Source organism: Setaria italica, chromosome I (assembly GCF_000263155.2).
Source record: "Setaria italica strain Yugu1 chromosome I, Setaria_italica_v2.0, whole genome shotgun sequence".
Classification (NCBI taxonomy): Eukaryota; Viridiplantae; Streptophyta; class Magnoliopsida; order Poales; family Poaceae; genus Setaria; species Setaria italica.
The window spans coordinates 18,868,611-18,877,849 of record NC_028450.1 but is presented as its reverse complement, the minus strand read 5'-3'; the positions used below and the strand labels follow the sequence as shown (position 1 = coordinate 18,877,849).

The 9,239-nt window shown below is 43.4% G+C and overlaps 1 long non-coding RNA gene across 18 annotated transcripts; it reads left to right on the top strand.

Moving 5' to 3' along the window:
• On the top strand, nt 1-4,527 carry LOC101779374. Of its 18 annotated transcripts, none has more exons than XR_002678287.1 (8): nt 1-718; nt 783-1,207; nt 1,599-2,185; nt 2,275-2,441; nt 2,515-2,608; nt 2,791-2,910; nt 3,003-3,850; nt 3,965-4,527. It is a non-coding gene; the product is annotated as an uncharacterized LOC101779374 (long non-coding RNA). The 18 variants fall into 18 exon arrangements; XR_002678293.1 differs by having other exon boundaries at nt 2,515-3,292; nt 3,396-3,494; nt 3,774-3,850; XR_002678289.1 differs by having other exon boundaries at nt 2,515-3,292; nt 3,377-3,494; nt 3,774-3,850.
• The last annotated feature ends 4,712 nt before the right edge of the window (nt 4,528-9,239 follow it).

Sequence of the window (9,239 nt, the reverse complement as noted above, 5' to 3'; positions counted from 1 at the left end):
TCCGCCGTCCGCGTCAGAATCGCCAATCCTAGGACCTTCATCCTTGCTGGTCCTCTCCGCGTCCCCCGAGGCCTCCTGCCGCCTCCTATCCGCCGCCACCCCCCGAGGCTCGAGCGCCATCCGGCCCCGCGTCACCCTAGGCCTCCTGCCGCACTGCCGCCACCGCACGCGCCTCCTTCGCCGCCCGAGGCCTCCTGCCGCACCGCCACCGCCGCCCGCGCCTCTTACGCCGCCCCTCTGGTCTGCGCCTCCTCGCCCTGCGCCGCCTCTGTCTGCCACGTGGCGTCGCGTCCTGCGCGCCACCGCCTTACCACCGCTCGCTCCGCCGGCCGCGCCACCGCCTGCCCGCGGCGGAGGACCACCTCCGGATCCACCGGGCGCCATCCACGGGGAAGGACCACCTCGAGATCCACCGGGCGCCGTCCACGGGTGAGGCACTGCCGCCTGCCTACCAGGCACACCGCGCTGCCGCCGCGTCTTGCCGAGTCTCCCATTCACACCGCCGCCGCCGCCGACTGCCAGGTAATCCCTCCACGCAGTCGGCAACAAGAACCTCCGTGCGTGAGCCGCCGGGGACGGGATCCTCCGCGTAGGAGGACCCAGGGAAGGGGACATACTCGTGCACGACTTCCCGGCGGAGTTGGGGCCCTGCACCCGCAGTTGTTGGAGCGAGGGGGCTTCCCATTGATGCTGCTCCTCGCGACCTCCTCCAGCGATGGTCAGCAATCTCTCTCCCTCCCTCTCTTCCTCTCTCCCTCTCTGATTTCCCAAAATGATTTCAGTCTTGATCAAGGGTTTGGGCCATGGAGGCTGCTGCTGGTCCGCGGGGGAGGACTCCCTCGATCTGCTCCCGTCGCCACCTACGCATCGGCTAAAGTTTTAACCAAACTTGTGAAAGAATTTGCTGGTGATATTTCTGGTAATGGTGGTGTGCTTGTAGCTCCTACTACTCACAAATTAGAGGAGACAGAAGGTGCTATCTGAACAATACTGAATATTTCTCTTTCCTTGATGCTAATCATTGCTGCAGTAGATTAGTAGTATTTGATTTGCGGATGAAGACATCACTAGACCTGGTTATTTTAGCTGTTAGATTTTTTTTTGTGCAGGAGTCCTCACCCACATGCTTTTTTTTAAATTCAGACATGATAGTTACCATGGATGAGGAGCTTGCAGGGGAGCCTTTGCAGTCATCAGAGCACTGAAGGTTAGTGGAGAGGCATGTGAGAATGTTTTCATGTTTCGGTGTCTTGCATACTGCAGTGCCCTATGTTTTTGAAATGGGTGAAAGTACAAGTTAAGAAATGTTGGTTGTCTTGGCAAACCTGAGTATTGGCGAATGCCAAGTCATACCCTTTTTGTGCATGTGTGATCTCTTTGTGCATTTTTAGCTGATCATGATAGATTGAGTGAGCATGTGGCTTCCCTCCAATTTTCTGTTCATGGTCATAGGAGCTGCGGGATTTTATATTTATATATGTCTCTGGCTACCAAATATTTGGTGGTGTTTTGCTATTGATGATTGGGGTAGTTCTCTCTTCATGATCCTTTGATCTATCTTTATGCCTCAGGTGATTTTATTTTTTACTTTTTTGCAGTAATCATCACATGAACGAAGTCTGAAAGAAGGATGGTTACTTTGGTTTCTTTTGGCCTGCAGAATTTAGTTCTTGTTATGTGCGTTCAAATTGAGTTATATTACAGTAACAATTGTACTGATAACTATTTGGTTTTCTGGCAGCGATGTACTGTTATGTTTCCTTTCCTGGGTTTATGATGCTCACTATATACGTCTGTTTAACAGATTGGTCGGCATTTCCATTTGGCAAATGAATGCCATTTCAGTCGATCTCAATTTTCATGGCAGTGATTTCTCAATTTAAGAATAGCCTTTCTCTCTCTAACCAATCTGTTTCGTTATTTAGTGTGTAGATTTCTCTTTACCAAAATTGCATTGATTTTGCATAAAGGTGAATTGTGCTCTGCACTACCTTTTTCAGGACGTTATAAAGAATATTATGTTATTTTAGGTGGAATTGTAACATATGAGGTTTGCATTTTTTCAGCAAAAAATGGTGCCATATCAAATTTAGCACTTTGCCAGATTGCTACTAAAGGTGGAATTGTAAAATATGAGGTTTGTAGATTCAGAAAGTGGAAGCTAATAGAGATACTTCTATGTAAAGTAGGAATATTTTCTCAAGCTCTTAATTATCAAGGTTTCAGGTATTATGATTGGATTGTGAAATTTGTAGACCTCTTGTCTACTTGCAGATGCATTGTCTGAAACTCTGAAGTCCGTAAATCATTTCGTGGACGAGACCTTGCTACTTCGCCCCTGCCTTGGTGACGAGATTCTGGAGCTTATTAGTCTAAACTGTTCAATGGACGGATCCAAATTTTCAATTAAAGCTGCAAAAACTAGCATAACATCTCTATATGTAAGTTGACAATAGATATATGTTAGCTTCAGTTGCTTATTGGCTTACGACCCTAACTATGTCCAATCTTCAGGACATGTTTTGAGTCAGGTTATAAAGGTGGAGGTGTACAACGATTGCAAATAGATCCTGAGTATATTTACCTCACTCGAGGTGCTACTTTTGTGGTAATCATTAATAACTTGTTGTCTCCTAAAAATTTATGCCAGCTATATATACACCCCTTCAAGTTTTTATGTTCTTCTGGGGATGGCTCTGCTAGCAGCCTGGCATGCTGTTGCTAGATCATTGTCATTTTAGTTATACTTTTGTGAAGAGAATTATGGGTTCTGAGTTTTATCTTCCTCAGCTTTTCGTTAAAGGTGGCCCAAAAACTGGAGTTCACATTGAGTACTTAACCCTGAATATGAAAATTGTGAAAGTTCAAAATGCTACTTGGAAGCAGTATGCAAAGGCTATGGGGAACTTTGTAAGTCGACCTGAGATCATTTACTCCTAATTCTTAGATCTTGATCAGTTATGCAATATGCATTCAATGTACGGAGCTATTGCACTATGTAGACTGTACGTGCTGCTATTTTGGCAAATGGAGGTACCAGTCTGTCAAGTTTTTGGAAGAGTCGAAGTGGATATCCCAGTGGCTATGATACTGAATACTCAAAATGACCATCTTTACTTTGGTTGTAGCATGCCAATCGATCCTTGTCTGCCTAAGGTGGACTTGATCCTTATTTGCTATCTTCTTATCTGCACATGTTTGTCATTTTTTTAACTTGACAATGCTTTGGGGAGATCTATTTTCCTTCTATGAAACTTGCCAAAGTAACAGTTGGATGATGGCAGATGAGAAGGTCAGAATTCATAATACTCAACTACTTTACTTGCATATAAAGTTAATCTGTGCTAAAAAGTTTAGGTTGTGATATTCCAATCAGCTAGATATTGGTATTACAGAGTACAGACTTGGCCAAGGGCTATATTCAGAAGGAAAAAAAATTATCCGTGGTTTTCCAGTGGCAGTAGCAATTCTTTTATCAATAACATGATTGGAAGGTATGGCATGGAGCACAAATATTGAATTTCCAGTGAATTGCTTTTGTGTAGAGCACAATTGACTCTTGACTGCCCTTACTTTTTACTGAAGTAGTGCTTTTATTTGGTGCCCTATCTTTAGTTTAGTTCAGGTGTGCTCTCATAGACTTAGCTAGAGATCATTGGAGAAGCTTCTCTACCTCCATCACTTCCTCTTTGTTCAAACACATAATGAAACATCATTTAGTAAACCTGATAGTAATAAGTGCCTCCTAATATGTTATTTCATTCTTGTGACAGGTCTGCTGGGAAAATAAAAGTTTCGATTTTAGATACTTGTGACTTCTTGCTACCTGGCACAACTTATAACTTTATTAGTAAGTATCAATGTTGTTAAATAGTAAGTAAATTATTCTCCTTGTAATTTTAGCTTTGTCAAATTGGTTGAGTTATTGTCATAATGATCTAAACCATATGCTTTCTTTGTCAAGGTAATGCTCTAGATTCTACTGGTGGTGGCACTGGGTCCATGATAAGGTAGATGAAACTTTTCATTACTACATTGGTGTCAAAATTCTGAAATACACCACCAGGTCCTCATACTGACTGTTTATGTGAACAAACTGTCTAAGATCTTGGAGTGAGTCAATGATTACACTGCATTGATCATTGAACAATTCTTAAAATACATCTACAATAGAGGCAATACTTTCAACAGGTTGGAGAGCATACCAGTGTATGTTGGTGCCGAGAGTGGAATCCAAATTTGCTGGTGATTTAGGAAGATGTTGTCGTCTGTTGTCAGAGGAAGCACGTTGTAGCGGAGCTGATCCTATTAGCACAACGAAACTATGGTGGAATTATGGGGAGCAAACTTTAGTTTTACTCAATCAGAACTATGGAGATTGGAGAATAGGATAAGTGTGATACATTTGTCTCATGTGCAAGGTAACTTTCCTAATATCATGTGCAACCGAAAGTGATGCTGGAGCTTAAGCCATCTACTCCAGCCAGAGATGTTTTTTTATTACTTATTTACCTTTCTATTTTACAATTATTGGTGTAGGGAATCAAAAAGTTTCAAAAAAATATGCTGGACCTTTCTATTTTGGCGCACATTTTTTTCCTGTAGCTAGGCACAATGACATCATTTGATCTCTTATAGATCAGCACGATGTTCATCACTGAACAGCATGGGTAAAAAATTATATGTTTTCTTGTGCATAGGGATGAATTTGAGATGTCATATATGCTTCATCTATAAAATAAGATGTATTAGTGTGTGATGTATGTTTTGGACCGCTACGTCAGTAACAAAATGAAGCGTAATTAAAATTATATACTGAATTTGTTTCTTCTGATAAGATAGAATATGAATTGCCCGTAGCAACACACGGGCACGATCCTAGCATCTATACAAAGAATAATGGATAAGGGGTTCGAACCCAATACCTCATGCAAAGAAAAGAAAATGGCTTACCAAAAAATAAAATAGCACAGCCGCTCCAAACAGGATTTGAACCTTGGACGTTGAGTCTTGTTAGACAAACACACTACCACTAAGGAATCAATGCACTTGTGGAAATGTTAGCATAGCATAATATCTATATCTTGTCCACGACCTGCAAGATTGAGATGAAGAAACACATGAATAGTTCATCTTTCTTTTTTTAATCTAGATTTAGAACTTGTAGCTGGTTTTTCTACCTCATAAGAACTCGAAATTTGGTTTTTTTATCTCACAAGAACTCAAAATTTGATAGTTCCTTTTTTTGAATTTTTTTAAAAATCATTATATTTCATTTAATGGTGTTTTGTTGTGTTAATTACTATTTTATTGGATCTTTTTCCTAAGACTTGTTTTCTCCACAAAGTAGAAAATAGAATAAACAACCTTTTTGCAGAACAAGTGTTGATGTAAAACCACAAATGCTAATAAGAAGGTAAATATAAGGCCATGTCCAAATTTCAAGTGTATATGAGCAAGAAAAGACTTTAGGGTATGCAAATTTCAAAGTTTGGCTTGAGTTATATAAACAATGTTAGAGATCTATCCATTTTATGAACAATGTATACAACAATTTTTGTAAAATCTTCTAAAACTTTTATGTCAAGCTTATATATCAATAAAATGATTCTATGGCAATTTTCAAAATTTTCGAAAAAGTTTTAGGTATTATTATCATTATTTTTTCATAAGGTTGCAAGTAGATGTTTGAATTATCCCTAGCAAATACTTGAACTTTTCATCCATTTTCAGAATATGAGCTATAATAGAACAAAGATACTTGAAATATATTTTTCAGGATTTTTTTAATATTATTTGAGATACATGTAGTTCAAATTATAATTATTTTCAATAAACCTGTAGAAATTCATTTAAACTATTGAGAATAGTAAATGAGTTAGTAAATTATTGAAAGTTCTACGGAACAACTTATATGTAGTCTATTATATATAAAAAAAATACATTGGTGCATATAGGAGGATTATTTTATGTGTATTTCACAATGGTACAATAAAATGAAAAAAGAAAAAGAAAAACATTAAACGGAGAAGAATGAAACAAGGCCTGTTTCCACCCAAATGGCCTAAGTATTTCCAGCCATCCATCGCTGATTCGATGGCTCTGATAGCATTCACATGATATATAATCTGCTAAATCCGCACTTCCCAGCTCAAACCCTAGCTTCTGCTCCTCCAGCACACCACTTGCACCCAGCCTTCGCCACCACCTTCGGCTACGCCTCCCCCCTCCACACCTCCGCCGCCTCCTCCTTGGCAGGCCCAACCTACTTGCTCGCCCGCGACGCCCTCCCCGCCTCCCCTAGCCCCCCTCCTTGCCTTACTCACCCTGGAGCCACTGTGGCGGCGCGGAGCCCCGGCCAAGGTGGCACACAGGTGCTAGCCGACGATGGATCCGGCCGTGGCGGGCCTAGATTCGGCTTCCGCGAACCCATATCTGGCGGCACGAGCTCACAGCCATGGCTCCATGCTGCGGCCACCACGGTGGTAACGGCCCAGGTTGTGGCCGGTAGCTTGATGCCTTCAACGGCTCTTTGTGAGAAGCTCATACTGAGACCGCCCACATCGTCCTCTCCGTCGACGTCTACTACGATAAGATCTGCTACCTTATCAACCACCGGGCGAGCTATGCAGAGCTCCTTCTAGGTCGAGCAGATTCAGCATGTGTGGCGCATCCATTCGTGCTCGTGCATAGCGCATCTGGTGGCGGCGGCCGCGAGCGAGGTCCGGATCTGCAGCGGCGGCCCCTGCGCTACGCGGGATCTTCGGCGGCGGCCCCCGCACATCGGGCCCGGTTGGTGAGGTGCCGAGCTAACGTGAGCTGCTGCACGCGCCATGTGGCACTCCTCCTAGGTGAGCAGGTAAGCCGAGTGGTTTGATCCACGCATCCTTCTGAGATGGGATGAGTGCTTGGTTGCCGTAGTAGGTCTGCGCACTAACTGTTTCTCAAAATGCCTAGCTTGGAAGAAAACGATATTACTTATAGTTTGCACACTGTTCAGAGATAAGAACTTCTATCTTGCTTGCTAGTCTTAGAAGTAAGTATGTGCTTTGCTTGGAGTGAGTTCTTGACATATGTTAATATCAATTAGTAAATAGGTATATGTTTATTGGTGAGTTAGGATTTAGAACTATTTGAGCAATCTATGTGTTCCTCATTGCAAATTTGTAACTCTTAATCAAGTTCGTCTTTTGCTGCTGCTTTATCTGCTCAAAATGAACTAGCTAACAATATGAAGACTGCTTTGGATTTCTTGCAGCTTTGGTTACAGATTGGTTTATGTGATGCTAATTGCACTTACTTATGCGATTATTTGTCTGTCTACGTACACTAGTAGAAAATTCACCTTCCATGCACCACATTTTGTCCCGGTTTAAAGTTGACCCGGGATAAAAGGTTCACCAACCGGGACTAAAGCTCGGTCACTGGTGGGGGGCTCACCAACCGGGACCTTTTATCCCGGTTGCAAAGGCTAGTGGAAAAAAAAGCCCTGAGAGGCCTTTTATCCCGGTTTGAAACACCAACCGCGATAAAAGACCCCCCTTTTATCCCGGTTTGTTTTATCCCGGTTGGTGTTTCCAACCAGGATAAAAGGGTCCCCCATGAGTTAGTACAAAAGGATTGCATCCCCTATATAGTTAGATGTGTTGTGTAGGTGGGATGACAAGGAAGCTACGCGCAAGGCTGGAGGTTGTGGGTTCAAATCTCACGCAGCGCGCACGTGCATATTTCGCGTGAAAAATTACGTGTGCCGTGCGCGTGTGGGGGGCCTCCTGGGAGCCTGGGGTTTCTTTTTTTTTTTGCAGCGCTTGCCGGTCGGGACAAAATGACCCCCCTTTTGTCCCGATTGGTTTATCCCGGATGAATTTTCGAGAGATTTGCACCTTACCAACCGGAACTAAAGGCCAATTCTCTACTAGCGGTATCTCAAGCATGCTCATGCAGTAGTATAGGAAAGAGATTCGTGCCACATCATTTTTATCTAGAGCTCAATGTTTCTAACTGAATATTTCCACTTTGTGCACTTTGATTGAATTGTTTGTCACTTGTCAGCCTATATCTTGTGCTCAATGAATTGGCATTGCTTCACTTGTCACTTGTTAGATGAAATAGCAGCCTATATTCGAGCACTCCTAAGAAGTGAATGTACTTACGGTGGAAAACAGATGCGTTACTTACACAAAGCAAGTACCTCGCAAAAAATATAACGAAATTGTGCCAAAACGAAGGGGGTGAAAACCGGTAGGTAAGAAACTTTCCCTTCGGTGCACGTGAGCCAATAAAGTATTGCACGCATGCTAGTGATGTTATATGCAGGTTTACTTGAGCATTGTGATGGCACGCCAGAACACGTGCAAGGCTAACTATCCGCCGCACGCTGTGGCCAAGAGATAGTGCTGTGTAGCGGGCTGAGGTAAAAGCTGCGCGCCGAAGGGGTTCCTAACTTCTTACCGATGAAACATCTGCTTGCACCTAGCCTGATTCGCTTGATCGTGGCTCAGAAAATGACCGAGGGGCACACGACATGGGCTGCTTCGTCGGGGCCCAGAATTGAACCGAAGGGGGAGAGGGAGCTGGGCCTCCTCCATACCAGTGCTTCGAAAGCTAGGCCTTGGAGTGGACCAAAGTCGTGGCTGATGTTGGCCCAAGAGACCCTCGTTTCTTGACCGTAGGGGAACTATCTCGTGCCACTAAAGCCGATCTCAGGACCAATTCCAAAGGGTAAAATCCGACTCCCGAGAAAATTCCCAAGGGTGAAATCCAGCCTCGGAACCAATTCCGAAAAGTGAAATCCAACCTCCGAATCCATTCCGAAGGGTGAAATCCGAACCCCAGATGATTCCGAAGGGTGAAAATCAATGTCCGAGTGAACCCCGAAGGGTGAAAAACTGGCCTACAATGAACTATCTGAATCACTTCCGAAGGGTGATAACCAACTGCCCAATAAATTCCGAAGGGTGAAAATTGATTACCAAATCGATTCCGAAGGGTGAAAAATCCATCTCATGAAATCCCACCGAGATGATTCCGAAGGGTCGTAAAATCCCACCGAAATGATTTCGAAGGGTGATAAATTCATCTCGTGAAATCTCCGAAGAGTGAAATCTGATCTCCGAGGCAATTCCAAAGGGAGAACGAAGAGCCCAATTGCTCGTTGTTGGAACCGGTACACGTCGAGGTGATCAGTTGTTGACTTTTGGTGAGATACATAGGAAGGTAAATCTAATCATTACCGCTCT